The 17133-nt window shown below is 38.5% G+C and overlaps 2 pseudogenes; both read right to left on the bottom strand.

Moving 5' to 3' along the window:
* Nucleotides 1-1575: 1575 nt before the first annotated feature.
* Nucleotides 1576-12085, bottom strand: LOC138993495 (tigger transposable element-derived protein 1-like; annotated as a pseudogene).
* Nucleotides 2659-17133, bottom strand: part of LOC138993169 (lipoxygenase homology domain-containing protein 1-like) — a 56202-nt pseudogene continuing 41727 nt past the window's right edge.

Genomic DNA, 17133 nt, shown 5'->3' on the forward strand with positions numbered 1-17133 from the left:
TTCTGGTGTTTGTTGCTGGTTTCAATATCTTGTGTGACTAGCAATCTGACATACAGAGAAAGCAATAGCAGTTGACATGATAACCTTGGTAGGTTGAGTTCAGAACACCAGGTCCCTTTATACCAAATTTTCTACAACGGTAAACTTCACTGAAATAATCTATCTGTGAACACCAGAATCTTTTGAGTGCCAAAGAGCGGAGTCCTTGATATCTCATTTTTGGTTGAATTAAGAAGAAGCTTGTTCATCCCTGGCTAATGGCTCAATTGGTTGGAGCTTCCTCCCACATACGAAAAGGTAGTGGTTTGATTCCCTGTCTGGGTGTGTGTGGGAGGGTTCTGGTTTGGATCCCAGGTGGGAGACAGCTGATCAATGTTTCTCACATTGATATTTCTCTCCCTTCCTTTCTCTCTCTCTCTCTCTCTCTCTCTCTCTCTCTCTCTCTCAAATTATATAATCATGTCAATAGATGCAGAAAAATCATTTGACAAAATTCAGTATTGTTTCATGATACAGACTCTCAACAAATTAGTATAGAAGGAATGTAACTCAACATAATGAACTCTAGAAAACTGAGACTTAATGATTGATCCTATAAAAGACAATATAGTAATTTCTTAATGGTTTCATTAATTCCCAATTAACAAAAATATATATTAATTGATCAGTAGAACTTTAAATTAAATTAACAATACTGAATGTGTATACACTTAATTAAAATTTAAAAAGCACTTGATGTATTACAATTTTTCTTATGTTATAAAAAAAGTTATTTCTAAAAACAAATGAACTCCTCAGATTTAAACATGAGAATTTCTGATTATTTTTGTTTTAAAATTGCCAGGTAGCACAGGAACAGAAAGTCAGAACAGACTCTATTAATTTAAAGTTGATATCAAAAGGCATGCCCAGTAGTTCCAAGAAAAATTGTGCAGAAGAACTGCATTTGTATAAAAAATGCAGATTCTAGGATGTAGGGACCAATAATCTGTATTTTACCAAGAACCCCTAGTAATGCTTTTGCAGTCTAGTTGATGAAAACCTGTTAAAGTAAAAAGAAAAAAAAAGTATAAACAACCATAAGTATCACCAATGGCTGTCTGCTTTTCCACAAAATTGGCAAAGAGTACATTTGTAATTCAATTGCTTAAATTATAAACCCAAACACTGTTCCATAAACAGTATGTAATAGACTTCACAATGCAGGTAATTCTGGACACATTACTTAGTGATGTAAAATAAATTCTGGTCCTCAATGTTCAGAGCACAAAGGAATTTGTTTACCTGTAAAAAAAAATCAATGATCTTTGAAGAACTCTAATTGCTGGTCAATACAAGAAGAACACAAGATCAATATATCAGTGATTACAGACAAACGTAGGAGATATTGTGGGTTTGGTTCCAGAGCACTACAATAAAGTGAACATCTTATTAAAACAAGTCACACAATTTTTTTTTGTTTCCAAGGGCATATAAAAGTTATATTTACAGTATACTATAAGTACAATAGCATGATGTCTAAAAAAATCAATATACATATCTTAATTAAAAATATTTTATTGCTAAAAAGTGCTTTTAAAAAGGCTCATCATCTGAGCCTTTAGCAAGTCATCATCTTTTTGTTGATGGAGGGTCTTATCTCAGTGTTGATGGCTGCTGACTGATCAGGGTGGTGGTTGCTGAAGGTTAAGGTGGCTGTGGCAATTTCTTAAATAAGACAATAAAGTTTGCCACATCGATTGACTTTTCTTTTCATGAGCAATTTTCTGTGGCATGCAATACTGTTTAATAGCATTTTATTATTGCATGGTAAAAACTCATTTCAAAATTAGAATCAATCTCAAAGCCTGCTGCTGCTTTATCAACTAAGTTTATGGGGTATTCTAAATCCTTTGCCGTCATTTCAACAGTCTTCACAGCATCTTCGCCAGCAGTAGAATCCATCTCCAGAAACAACTTTATTTGCTCATCCATACAAAGCACTTCCTCATCCATTAAAGTTTTATCATGAGATTGTAGCAGTTCAGTCACATCTTCATGCTCTTCTTCTAATTCAAGTTCTGCTATTTCCACCACCTCTGTGGTTACTTCCTTCACTGAACTGTTGAACCTTTCAAAGTCATCAATGAGGGTGGGAATCAACTTCTTCTAAACTCCTGTGAATGTTGATATGTTGACCTTTTCCCACCTACCACAAATATTATTAGTGGCACCTAGAATGATGAATCATTTCCAAAAGCTTTTCAATTGACTTTGCCCAGATCCATCAGAGGCATCAGTATCTATGGAAGTTACAGCCTTCTGAAATGTATTTCTTAAATAATAAGACTTGAAAGTGAATTACTCTTTGACACAACTTCAGAATGGAGGTTGAGTTAGCAGACATTAGAACAACATTAATTCTGTACATCTCTATCACAGGTCTTGGATAACAAGGGTACATTATAAATGAGTGGTAATATTTTGAAATAAATATTTTTCTGATCAACAGGTTTCATCAGTGGGCTTTTATATGTTGTAAAAAAATGTGCTATCATCTAGGCTTTGTTCTCCCACTTATAAAGCACTGGCAGAGTAAATTTAGCAAAATTCTTAAGAGTCCTAGGATTTTCAAGGTGCTCTCTACCTATGAAAGTCCTAGATGGCATCTTCATCCAACATAAGGATGTTTTAACCTACATTGAAAACCTGTTGCTGAATGTAGCACAGGAGGCAGAGGAGGAAGAGGAAGCATAGGAGGAGGAGGAGGAGAGGGAGGGGAGAGAGGAGCAGAACAAGAAGAAGTAGAAAAAGAAGAAATAATATGTGTACTTCAGATATAGGCTGATCTTCGTCAGGTATTGACTGGTACTTCTCCCAACTATTGAAGTTTTTCAAAGCAATAATTGTGTCTAGCACAAAGTGATCCTCCCCAAGGGTTTGCTCCAGCACAAGGAAAGGGAAAACATATTATTAGAGTCAGATCAATAGTTTTTTGAAGCCACAAAACAGCAACAGACCTAAGCTGGCCCTTTCACAAGGCCATAGATCCAATCTCTCCTACTGCACAGTAGCTACTTTCTGCAAGCAGTTCCCATTCAGTCTTGCCATCATCTTGGTACTCATCTAGCCATCTGCTGGGGAAAGAGGGAAGACAATTAATATGAAAGAATATTAAAAGAAGGCACATTACTTAAAACAAAACAAAATTTAAATACTTAAAGGATTTAAAGGGGCCTTCAGAGAGGGGCTCAGAAATTTAAAAATCAGTTAAGATTTCAAGTCACATCCAATGATCTTCAGGAATTCAACTTCAGCAAACCTTTGTCCTACACTCAAGTTATATTGATACATCCTAAAATGTCAGTTTTTAGAAACATTCTATGATAACTTTACAAATATTCTAATATATCTTAAAATCAGTAAAAATTTCTTATTTGGACTTTCCTTAGTGGAAATCTTTATTGCTCTCCTTTCATGTAACTGGTGTTTAGTTGCTAAGGCAGGCTCTGCAACAGCAATCTTCCAGAGATATATAACACAAGGCAAATATATATAAGTGAAATAAGCCAGTCAATGAAGGAAAAACACCACATGATCTCACTCATTCATGGATAATAAAGACCATTAGAAACTTTTGAATAATAATAGATACAAAGGCAGAGTTGCCTCGAACAGACTGTTAAACTACAGCAGGAAGGCCGGGGAGGGTGCGGGGGCAGGAGGGGGTGGGCAAGAGATCAACCAAAGGACTTGTATGCATGCATATAAGCATAACCAATGGACATAAGACACTGGGGGGTAGGAGAGGCCAGGGGATTGTCAAGGGCGGGAAAAAAAAAAGGAGACATATGTAATACTCTTTGTAATAATTTAAGCAATAAAAAAAATTATTAAAAAAAATAAATAGCAGAATTGAAAAAAATAAATAAAATGTTAAACTTCCAAAAAAAGGAAAAAAGAGTAAAGATTAAATTAATTTAAATATTTTTATTTTAATAAATTCAAAAGATGATATTTCAACATGTAATTAATATAAAAATTATTGAGCTATATTACTGCAATGGTCTGAATGTTTGTGTCCTCCTATGCCCAGAATTCATATGTGGAAATCCTTTGAAAGGTGCTTAAGTCATGAGCGGAGATCCATCATGAATGGAATTAGTGGCTTTAAGAAAAAAAGATTCTGGGGCCATGGAACAGACTGACATAGCTTGATTATATTTACACCATGTTAGAATAATGCTTTAGCATTCACAGTTCATACACATAACTTTGTTTGATTTTAATTCATATGAACTAATAAAAACAGGTATTCCCGTGATACTTACACATGAGGAAACTGAACCTCAGAGAAGTTGATAATAGTACCCACATTCCAAAATTAGCAGGGAGCAGAACAAGTGTTTGAGGAACAGAATCAAGAACCTGTTTTCTAAATCCTACTCCAGTTTTCTTCCCATTTCAGCATGCTTATTGCAGAAGAGAATATTCGATAGACATGAAAATAAATTATCTATAGCATCACATAAGAAAATGAGTGAATCTTAGAAGCATAATCTTGAGTGGAAAAATAAGTGGAAGGCTTCAAATAGCATATCTTGATTTTTACAAAACACAAAAACTGTCAAAAGTATTTTCAAGGATACCTGCATAATTAGTAAAGCCTTTTTATTAAAAGCAAGGATAAAAAACATCAAGAAATGATAAACCAAAAATTCAGAGTAGCTACTTTGGTGGAGAGGATAGGAATAACGAATACAGGTAGAAGCACTGGTATTGGTAATTTTCTAGGCTCACAGTGGGGGGTGGGTTATCAGACCTTATATAATAAAAATTTTGAAACTCATAGTCTAGATTTTCTATTATGGTAATTTTCTTTTCTTTTAGTGAAAAATATGCAGAATGTAGGAAGGAGAGTTTCGTTAAAGACTTTTAAAACTATGCTCTAGAGCCCTGGCTGAGTATCTCAGTTGGTTAGAGCATCATCCGCCAAGGTTGTGGGTTCAATTCCCAGTCAGGGCACATAAAGGAATCAACTGGTTAATGCAAAAATAATTGAAACAACAAATCAGTGTTTCTCTCTGCCTTTCTCTCTCTGTCAAATCAATATTTTTTTAAAAAATTAAAAAGAAAATTATGCTATCGTAATTACTTTCAACTTTTCTTAACTGAGGTCAAATTGCCTTACCCTATCAGAGAAACTCATCAAAATTCCAAACTATCCTGCCAAAATCTTCAGCCTGCCTATCATGTTGTTTGTGTATTGTTTTTTTAAATGCCTATCATGTTTTCATCATTTCTTGGAGGAGAGCTTCATATTCTTCTGGATGAGGCGAGGTCCCCTTACCATGTGGTACAATAACACTCTGTGCGTCACTTTAACACTATGTGTCATACTTTATTATACTTGCTTATTTCCTCTGTGTCTGCTCCCACCAGGCCCTGCCTTGTTCACATTTGAATGCCCAACCTGTGGCAAAGGGACAGGCATAGCAGGTCCTCCGCAAAGCACTCTTACATCAGAAGGCAGTGCTTTCCAACAAATGGTCTGAGGACCACATGAATCAGAATCCCCTCAGGTGCTTGTAAAAAACAAGCAAACAAACAAAAAACCAGACAGCACATTTCTGATGATTCAATAACTATGAATCAGAATATCTGGGTGTAGGCCCAAGAGGCTATTGTGTTTGTTTTAAGATATACAGATATTTCCTAAATATTTTGAGGCTTTTCTAAGTTTGCTGTAAATGTGAGGCTTTACTGAGGCTGTCTCTTTATTCTATTTGAGATACAACATTGTTCAAGTTAAAAGAATAGGGGCGTGGGAGAGGGCAATGGGGGAAAACGGGACATATGTAATAGTTTCAACAGTAAAGATTTATAAAAAAGAAGAAAAAGAATAATGTTATGTAGCTTCTCTTTTTAACAATGGGAAGGAAAAGAAAAGGTTTGCAAGTTTCGCTGAAGTGTTTCCTATACCTGCACAGATTTTGTTAATCAGTGTTTCACTGAAAAACAAACAAACTAGTATTAAGACGTTTGTTGCTTTTAGCTCTTTAAACATTAAAAATCATAACGTTTCTTTCCTTTTTCCTTTTATAATTTTTATTTTGTTGAATCAACCCACCTGGTAATAACACCCTACCCTACAAATGTCCAGCCTGCTCCTTCAAACAAACCCCTAACTCTTCCTCCTTTGACCTGCGGGGTCCCTGGTGATTGCCCTGTAGGTGCTGTTGCTATTGTTGCCACAGTGCCTCAACATCCTCTCTTTCAGCATTTGGGGTTAGATCTTCTGTTTCTCTCTCACAACCAAGAGGATTCTCAAAATGATTTTTAAAAACTAGAGCCTGGTTAAGCCAGGAATTCCTATTAGCTGTTCTGTTTGATTCATGCCCAGGTCTACAGTCTTGACTCTCATCAGCTCTTCTGCAAATCCATGCACGATTTCCAGGGAGACTTGGGATAAAAGCTAAATCTCAATAGAAGTTTCCATCCTTCATGACACCATGCATAGAAGACAGTATATTATGTCTTTCCTTCCTCTATGTACTATCTTATTTCTGCCTCTTTCTAATAATTTCCTCTATATAGTCCTCAACTCATTTTATCATGCATCTATTTTCTTCCTATACAATGCGGCCTTCCCTTTTCTTCTTCCTTTCTCTTTGGGTTGTACCTAGAATACCCATGCTTCTTTCTGGTAACAGCCATTTTTAAGCTCTAAGCACTATACTTGGTACGAGGAGAATAAAGTTGAATAATATGTTATACCATACATCAAAAAACTAAAAGTCTAGCAAAAGGGAAAAAAAGAAGTATAGAAATAAATGTAATAAATGGTTACTAAAATATGTGGTTGCATTTTAGTAGTGAAGAATGGAGGTTCCAGAGTTAAACAAACATGTTTGAATTTAATATGTCTAAGGAAAATAAGGGAGATATTTAAAAATTAGAATTGACTGGACTAGTTAATAGGTGTGGGAGGGGTAGAAGGTGAGGAAAGAAAGGGAGAATCAGGATGATTTCCAAGTTACTGGTTTGCTACAAGAGTGTGGGGTAGGGAACCCAGCAGAAACACATCTGTAGGGAAACATGATAGATGCACTTTTGAGTATTACCTAGTAGGTCTGGGTACTTTACACACATACACACACACACACACTCACACACACACACGTGGAAATTTTCCTAGGAAATTTTCTTCATAATAAGGTACCAGTGAGCTTTTTAAGTCCTATAATAAATATAATCTAACAACACTTCACTTAACTCTAATTTTTTTTTAAATATATTTTATTGATTTTTCACAGAGAGGAAGGGAGAGGGATAGAGAGCTAGAAACATCGATGAGAGAGAAACATCGATTGCCTCCTGCACACCTCCCACAGGGGATGTGCCCGCAACCAACGTATATGCCCTTGGCCGGAATCGAACCTGGGACCCTTCAGTTCACAGGCCGATGCTCTATCCACTGAGCCAAACCAGCTAGGGCTAACTCTAATTTCTTAAAAGAAAATTTTCTCATCTCAATTTTACATGAATTGTACATCCATCGTTTGTTTGACCTGTCTTTTATGAGACTTTTTATAAATATTCAAAACAAACTTCTTACCAAGAAAGCAAATCTTACCGGGACCTGTGCCATCATGACCAATCAGAACTTTCTTCAATTTTCCAAGGGACACTGCCTCAATGGAAAAAATATCAACCTGTAAAAGAAACGGAGTGACTGTTAGGACATTCCCTTTATCTAGAAAAAAAAGCATTGCAATCAGTACATTATTAGTAACTATAGTACAATATTACTATATTGCTATATTACTACTATATCATTATTACTACCACTATAAGAATCACCATTTACTATGTTATGCACAAAGTCCTATGCTATGCCTTATGGAAAATATATAGGGTGTCCCAAAATTCACGCAAGATTTGCAATTCAATTCAGTGATGGCGAACCTTTTGAGCTCAGCATGTCAGCATTTTGAAAAACCCTAACTTAACTCTGGTGCCGTGTCACATATAGAAATTTTTTGATATTTGCAACCATAGTAAAACAAAGATTTATATTTTTGATATTTATTTTATATATTTAAATGCCATTTAACAAAGGAAAATCAACCAAAAAAATGAGTTTGCATGTCACCTCTGACACGCGTGTCATAGGTTCGCCATCACTGCCCTATACAAACATGTAATATAATTCTTCCCCTCCTCAATCATACAGCCTGATAAAAATATTTTTAAAATTTAATCACATTTATTCTAAGTTTACTACTGCTAATTTCTTATTCATTTTCTTATTTTATTTTTTAAAAATATATTTTTATTGTCCTAGCTGGTTTTGCTCAGTGGATAGAGCGTTGGCCTGTGGCCTGAAAGCTCCCAGGTTCAATTCCAGTCAAGGGCACATGCTTGGGTTGCGGGTTCACTCCCCAGTAGGGGCCATGCAGGAGGCAGCTGATCAATGATTCACTCTTATCATTGATGTTTCTCTCTCTCTCTCCCTCTCCCTTCCTCTCTGAAATTAATAAAAACATATTTTCGAAAAACAATTCCAGCCAAAACCGGTTTGGCTCAGTGGCTTGCGGACTGAAAGGTCCCAGGTTCAATTCCGGTCAAGGGCATGTACCTAGGTTGCGAGCACATCCCCTGTGGGAGATGTGCAGGAGGCGGCTGAACGATGTTTCTCTCCCATCGATGTTTCTAACTATCTATCTCTCTCCCTTCCTCTCTGTAAAAAATCAATAAAATATATTTAAAAAAAAAAAACAATTCCAACCTAGGCATGTAAATATTCCTTTCTAACTTAGAGTAAATTGATTGCCAATAAAAAGGTGGAAAAAGAATAAATAAAACTTGATGCTGAGGTCTGAGGGACCTAGTCCCTGCTGCAAACAGCAGTGGCATCGAGAATACACATCTTGATTATATTGTCTCCAGCTCTTTCCTTCTCTCCTTCTCTGCATTTCTTCTCTGTGCTTCCTGGGTCGTCTCCTGCCCAGGATCTGCCCTATGCTCTGTTTTGGGAGAATTCACCTGAAGGTCTCACTTCTCAAGTGGGAGTTTACGACAGCCTATCTTTACTGCAGGGCCCAGACTGAATCCCAGCCTGATGAGACCTCTTAAGTCTCCACACGCCATCACAGGCTTCACTGTCATTTTCTGATTGGCTTCTTGCTGCTAAGCTTCCACTTACGAATGGCTGAAAGCTATGGTAAATACCAGCTACTCCTTTGGACGTTCTTCTTTCCAGAATCTTGGGCCCTCAAGCCTTAACTTCCTTGACAGCTCTCCAATGCCTTTAAAACATATTTAAAAGATGTTTATCACCCTAGCCAGTTTGGCTCAGTGGATAGAGCATTAGCCTGTGGACTGAAGGGCCCCAGGTTTGATTCTGGTCAAGGGCATGTCCCCTGGCTCTGGTTGGGGTTTGTGTGGAAGACAACCAATCGATGTGTCTCTCTCACATCGATGTTTCTCTCTCTCTCTCTCTCTCTCTCTCTCTCTCCCTCCCTACCACTCTCTCTAAAAATCAATGGAAAAATATCCTCGGGTGAGGATTAACAAAAATAAATAAGAGATGTTCATCAAACATTTCTAATTCTCAGCAGGATGGCCATTTTGTTACAAGTTAGACTGCCCTAGCTGGAAGTAGACCCTTGATTGTTTTATTTTTATTTTTGTTTTATTTATTTTTAATAGGAGAAAGTGGGACTTACTATGGTTGCATTGTTCTGGTTCAGCCCCACCTCAACTCCAGAGCAATAAGATGCACACCAAGAAGTGACCTCACCTCTCTGTACTTTCTATTTGGTACCAAATGACTATTCAGGAATTTTCTGAGTGTGTGTCTTTTTAGATAAAGAAATTATAGGAAGTGTGGTGGTGGGGGGGGGTAACAATTTATAAGGATCTTTCTGTTACCTATCCCTGTTGAAACTTGACTTTGTTATTTGGGGCCTGGTGAAGACTTCGATTCCCCGAATCTCCCCTGAAGCCGATGAGGTTGATAAGTACATTAGACTCTGTCCCGGCACCTGGCCTCCTGCCAGTGCATATGTTGACCTCATAAACCACCACTGAAATGTCAGAAATCTCATATTATTTTTCTCATTTTTATTTTCTCTTTGAATTTATTAGATACCCTGGAGAAAAATCTGACTGTTCTTTAATCTAGTTGACACGACTTTCTCTATGGTACTTGGGCCCACTCCTTCTTATGTGTACCCCTATTCAAGCACACTCTCCACCACTTCATGTTTATCTCATTCATACAGACACCCAGCCATTCCCACAACTACTGTTTCAAACTAATTATTGTTAACAATTATGCACTTCCATTAACCACTACACTTTCACAGTTATAAGAAGTTGTACTTAAAACACACACACACACACACACACACACACACACAACTCTTCTCTCTCTTAATTAGACGAAAGTGGCAATTTTTCCCCCCTGAAGTTGGCCTATTCTAATCACAGCTGGTCACTCATGCTGCTCCTTCATGGAGATTACTATTCTGTGAGGATTTTTAATAATCTTGATAGAGAAGAAATACAAAGACTCTAGAGAATTGCAAATTTAAATATAATTCTAAAGAAAGAGCTCAGTGAGGTACCAGCAAATTTTAATCCACCATATTTGACCTTAGAATTAAGATAATTTCCAAGACACTGGTAAAAGTCACTAAAATTAAAAAAGAGACTTTTCTAGCTGGTACTACTAATAGGAATAATATCTTGGACACAATGAGTACTTGTTATTTCAAGTTCTAGAATTCTTTTTAAGTCATACTCTGTGCAATTGAACAGTTGCATTTATAGAAATCCACATTAACATTTTCGAAAAAACTCAGACATAAAAATCCAACAAGAAAACAAGGTACGTGAGACACATTGCCTGTTTCCATCATGCCTGACCTTTAGAAAGACAAATGTGGTATATTGGGAAATGGTGCAAGCAGAGAAGACAAATCAGCTTCTTGTGCAGTCTCACATATTCTAAAATACCCCAGAGTGAAAGCCAGCTGAGCTGAAGCAAAAAATTTAGAACACTTCTCATGAATTTAGGACAATGAAAGAAATCTTTTAAACTACCTATAAAGGAGATCTGGTCTCACAACCTGTGCAACTACCTGAGCTGAATTGGCTGAAACTGACACTGGAATGCTTCATGAAAACAAGTATGTGGACAAGCATGATTGGAAGTCTTTACAGGGAGACCATGATTTTGTTACTGGAATTTTTTCTTCATTTCAGTTGATAAGTGAACTTGTTTACAACTAAAAAAAATAAATAAATAAGGACATTAAAAATATTAAAACAGCCCGGCTGTGGTGGCTCAGTGGTTGAGAGTTGACCTATGAACCAGGAGGTCACAGTTCAACTCCGGTCAGAGCACATGCCCTGGTTGCAGGCTGGATCCCCAGTAGGAGGTGTGCAGGGGGCAGCCAATCAATGATTCTCTCTCATCATTCATGTTTCTATCTCTCTCCCTCTCCCTTCCCTCTCTGAAGTCAATAAAAAATATATTTAAAAAATATATTAAAACACAAAGTTAAACAAACTAATCGTTCATGGTTTTAAAAGTATACACCAAAAATTATTTAGAACAGAGACCAAATATTTGTAGCACAAAATGCAGCACTCAGCCCTCCCTCAGCCATTGTTCCTGCCCCATGATCAATTCATCCCCCTTCCCTGCTACCTGCACACACCTCAAATACTTCTCAACACTGTGTTCCCAGGAACAAGTTTAATACACCTAATTGGACCAGAAAAATTTCCTCCTAGATTTAGGCAGTTATTGCCAGAGAAATGTCCTAAAGGGAAGCCATCTTCACAATTTAGGATGATTTTGGATAAATTATGAAAGAATGTTAAGTAATTCTGTTCTTAATGTCACCAGAATTATCAATGATATATCAAAAAGCAATGGCCGTGTTCACAGGATTGTCTGCTGTCAAAGCCATTGTCTACCCTCATGCTGAGCGTATCCTGCAGGACTGCACTTGTCCGGGTATTGAGTGTCTTGGTCTCCGTGTTCTAACCCACATGTGCCGTTAAGTGCAATGCTTACGTCTTTTTCCATTTCGAACCCGTACCTCCCAGCACATGTTAAATGTTCACTGAATAATACTGAGTAAGTGAATGCCTAGCACTCCCTCCATCTAGGAAAAGTGTTGTGTGCTGCTCTCTGCTGGTTGCCCACAGAACTGCTCAAGCAGGAATCACCAGACTGCGCCTCAAACCCACCCCACCTTCCCAGGATCGTTCTGCTACTAACTTTGCTCTCATTGCCCAGTTTATCTCAGGGTCCAGATGGCTTCTGGCCCTTTGGATTTGTCTCCTTGTCTTAGGTCTACATGTGCTATCAGGAATTGACAATAGAATTTGGCTTCCTAGACTGAGCCTCTCTGAAGACTACCATCCACACAGGAGTGACTGAAGAAGGCAAGGGGTAGGCAAGGAGTTACCATTGTCAAGTACTTCATGCCAGACATGTGCTAGAAGCTTCTCTTAAGTGAGCTTATTTAAAATGACTCTTTAGTAGTATATGCAGTATGGCCTAGTGGTGTTATTCTATTTTGGTTCAAATCATCCAAGAATTCTCAATCTGTTACTGGAAAAAAAAATTGTCCATTTTTAAAATAAGCAATAGAGTCACATAAAAAATATCATTCTTCCAGCTATATCCCTAAAGTCGCAAGCTTTCATTCTCCTCTCAGGGTACATGGTTGAAATTTTCATTAGGAAGTGACATATGGAACTTACCCTAGAGAGATGTGCCCCTGTGCAAATGTGTGTAGGTGGACACACACACACACACACACACACACACACACACACACTCCCTGCCCTGAGGTGGGAGCAAGCACATCAGTGAAACTCATGGGACCTTAAATTTTAAGTAGGGCCAAAAATGGAAAATTCTCCACCCAGGGCCTTCCAAGTATTTAGCTCCCCAATTCAGAGATGAGGGAACCACAGAGTCTCCCAACTCCTTCCAGCTGGCAAATGACCATGGGGCCATGGGACTATGATTTCTCAGTCCCCTTCCCTCCATTCATGGAGTAAGACTTTCAAAACATTTCAGGTCCTACCAACCTGCGGTGACATAAACAAATAATCACTGAGTCTAAGGTCATGAACTTTGCATTTGTGCCCCCATCCTTGTCAAAGTGCACACAATAGCTTTAGTGAATGTAAGGGTTTTTTAAATTATTTTTTTTTCTAATTAGAAAAAAGAAATGTAACTGTTTATGTTTGGGGGACTTTTCTAAGTGCCATGTTTTTATCATGATGTTCTAATGTTTTTAGGTAATACTCAGTGACTTTGCCCTGCCGAGCTCTTATGCCCTGTGTGATGCGGCTCCTCGCTGCACATGGGCACCTGTGATGCTGCTCCGACCACCTCAGGAGCATAAGCATCACTGCTGAAACCTGGGGAGCTCTACAGGCAGCACAACTGAACTTCCCAAGACAAACCCCTCGGCTGAATCTTTAATTTGATTTAATTAATGGACTGTTTCAGTGCTTTCTCTCAAGTCACCAAGAATGAAGCTTTCTCAGCACTCATCATGGTGAGATCATGTTGATATTAACTGCACAAAGAAATCGGATCTCAGAAACAGATGGCAAATGGGATTCAGTGCTAAGCATGTGCCGGCACTTCAGTCTGCACTGAAGGTTTGTGGTCCAAGACTTTATATACATTGGTGTTTAGGGCTGAAGCTTCATGGGCTTCTAGGTGGTAAAATATTTATCTTGCCTTTGAGCTGTAGGAGGAAGTCCCAGGGTGGGGAGGGAAGTGGAATTTCTTGCTATTTTGTAGAAGGTCACCCACAAGGCCTAGTGAAAAGATCCCTTGGACTGGAGACCTGACCCAAAGTAAAGGAGCTAGCCCTGCAGAGGCCTGGGGAGGTACAGCACAGCAGATAAAATAGAAGATCAGGAGCCTGAGGGCTAAGGGGACAGCTTACCTGGTGCCCTGAGGGAGCACTGAGGGTGGAGCTGTGGGGAGGGTGATAGGCCTTGCAGGAAGTTGTGATGATTTTGGCTTTTACTCTTGGTAAGTGGGGAAACCTTGGGAGGGTTGTAAGTAACAGAGTGACATCATCTGCCTGATATTTTCTGGAGACCACACTGGCTATGGGGCTGAGAACAGCCTGTCCTAAAGCCAAGGTGCTCTTTGCATTTGCCCTCCCACCGTGATAGCAGCTCCGTGCTATCAAGGAAGCAGCAAAGGAAGACAAGTCAAAGGGAGAATGCAAAGGCACTGCTGAGTGCCTGCTCCGTGACAAATGCTGTATTCATACCTTTTCACATACTCCTGAGGGACACGTATTTCTGGTGTGCCTGGAATGGTCCCGACTGACACCTGTTATTCTCACATACTCATTAACAGAGTCTTTCTCCTCTCTAAAGAAATGTCCTGGTTTGGATGGTGAATTATAATGGTGATCATGACCTAATCTAATAATAAGATTAATGTGCCCCATTTCAGAGGCAAACTAACCAAGACTGAGAAAGGCGGTGCAACTTGCCCTCATTCCAAAGCCAGTGATTGAGACCAAGACTTGAACCCAGACTCTGCTTCTCTGAGCTCCATCTGCTTCATCAATGAAAGGGTCTGTCTCTGTCCGAAGCCCGCATTTCCCCCTTGAGCCTGGGTATTGTGGTAAAAGCTAAAGCATTACAAGAAACCTGCCTGTTTTTTCAAACTTATCTTAACTCGGCTATATCAGAAAGTGTTTCAGAAACACACATATTTTCTCACTACTTAAAGTCTGATAAATGTACATATTTTGAAGCAGACACATTTATATTATGATGGTACTTTCTTACAGTCACAGATAGTTATTTTCTATTTTGGAGCAAACCGCTAAGCATACCTGTGCCCTTGCAGAAACCTAGCATCAAACTCTTCCTCACGCACAGATGTGGCCCAAGACCTCACCTCGCATCATCCTCTGTCTCTCCTGAAGAAAGCCTGGAGCTAGAACGTGAGAAGCGGCTATGGTGAGTTCAGTTGACATTCTTATCCTCTCTGGGCATCCCCACCATCCATTAACTAAAGATTTTTACAGACAACCAGCCAAGGGCGATCGGCAGCTCCTGGTGCCTGTCCCCAGGAACAGGGCAGACGGTGAGCAAATCGGAGCTGATGTGGATGAGTTCAGCTTGGCATACTAGCGCCCGGGAGGAGGTTGCTCTGATCCCACCAGTAATCTAGCTCAGCCCCCAAAGAGTGGTGATTTCTAGACAGATAGTCTCGAAAAGCCTTTTCTTTTGAAAACATTCCAGTTACCATTTGAAAAGAAGAGGCAAAGTCACAAAATTGATTGGCTTGAGTGTTGCGTGCCAATTATAAGGAAAAGGACTCTTTTCTGTGCCACTAATTTAAAAAATAAATAAAACCCTCAAGGGTGTCACTAGAACTCTATCCAGCCTGGCAAGCCTAAGCATTAGTAGCTTCATTAAAAACAAAAAGTTCCCCTACATTATTCTTTGTGTTCTTCCCTGGGCTACTTCAAAACATTTTGACAGATGGACAGACATATCCCAAAATGAAGGTCAACCCCTCCTTTCAAACCCAGAACAGAGAAGCATCAACGCAATGGTGTGAGTCTGCTCTGCCTCCCTTGATGTCACAGGAATAGTAAGCGAACTCTCGGTGGCACCAAGAATGACTTTCCAAAAGCAACACCAAGCATGACCAGACTGCCCCTTGCTCATCAGTAGGTTTTGATCCCTCATTAATTCCTGAACATGGATGTGTCGTTATTTTTTTATTTTCCTATTTTAATGACTTCCCCCTCAATGTATGGGAAAATGGCAGCTAAATTGATTTGCCAGAACTGGAATAAAATGAAAAGACTGGACCAGATTAGCTTTAGGTGTCATGTATTACATGATATTACTTTATAGGAGAAATTGCTGTAAGAAAGGGTTGGTGTGCTTCAGCTAAGAAATTACCCCTCTAAATGGGAGATGCTAATGGGTAAAGTTTCATTAGCTAGTTTGGGAAATGGATGAACAGAAAGATGCAGAGGAGACATGCTGAGCTTTTATTGCTTCTCAAGTTAAATGAACCCCAAAAATCAATAGTTCATTTAAAGTACAATGAGTTTCTTTTGTATCTTGAATTTTTTTAAAAACCCACACAACTGCCTTCTACATTTTTGCATGCAATGTAGTTGTGCAATTGAGTTTAAGTAAAGTTCTTTTTTAAATAATGCAGCTTTTAAAAACACAATACATTGAGACATAACTAGTATATCAGACCAATAAGATTTCTTCTGTTTCTTATTGGCATCATGGATTTAAAAGTTCTTCTATATATCACGTTTAGAAAGAATGGATTCTTGACAGATGTTAGCAACTTGGTGAATAGTATAACTAGGTCCTGGAATTCTAGACTGCTAGATATTAGTTCTAATTTTTTCCTCATATATCCTCTGTAATTTCTAACATTCCTATATTAGTTAAGAATGATTCATGTAGCAGAGCATGGATCATTTTCTGAGCCTTTAAAAAATTTTATTCAATTTATTTAAACAACATAAAAAAGACAGTTTACCCATCTCTCCCAAACCCCAACCCTCTCCACTTGTAATCACTAATCTGTTCTCTGTATCTGAGCTGGTTGTTTTTTGTTTGGGTATTTTTCCACATATAAGAAAGATAATACAGGATTTGTCCTTCTCTGTCTGGTTTATTTCGCAGCATAATGCCCTAGACATCTGTCCATGTTGTTGTAAATGTCAAGATTTCAATTGATAACCACTTATATTATTTCCACATCTTGGCTATTGCAAGTAATGATGCAATGAACATGATACTGCATATATCTTTTCCAATTAGTGTTTTCATTTTCTTTAGATAAACACCCAGAAGTGAAATTGCTGGACTACATGGTAGTTTTATTTTTAATGTTTAAAGGAAGTGCCATACTGTTTTTCATAGTGGTTGCACAACAGCACATAGGATTCCCCTTTCTCCACATGCTCAGGTTAGGATGTGGTAGCTCAAAGCATCAGTGAGCTGTGGAGGGAAGCCTTCTGAGGAGAGCCGAAGAGAAGAAACCGATGAAAGGGCAGAGAGAGGGAAGACAACAGACCGAATATGTTAACTGAA

Source organism: Myotis yumanensis, unplaced genomic scaffold (assembly GCF_028538775.1).
Source record: "Myotis yumanensis isolate MYYU_CA2020_CCGP unplaced genomic scaffold, mMyoYum1.0.hap1 SCAF_15, whole genome shotgun sequence".
Classification (NCBI taxonomy): Eukaryota; Metazoa; Chordata; class Mammalia; order Chiroptera; family Vespertilionidae; genus Myotis; species Myotis yumanensis.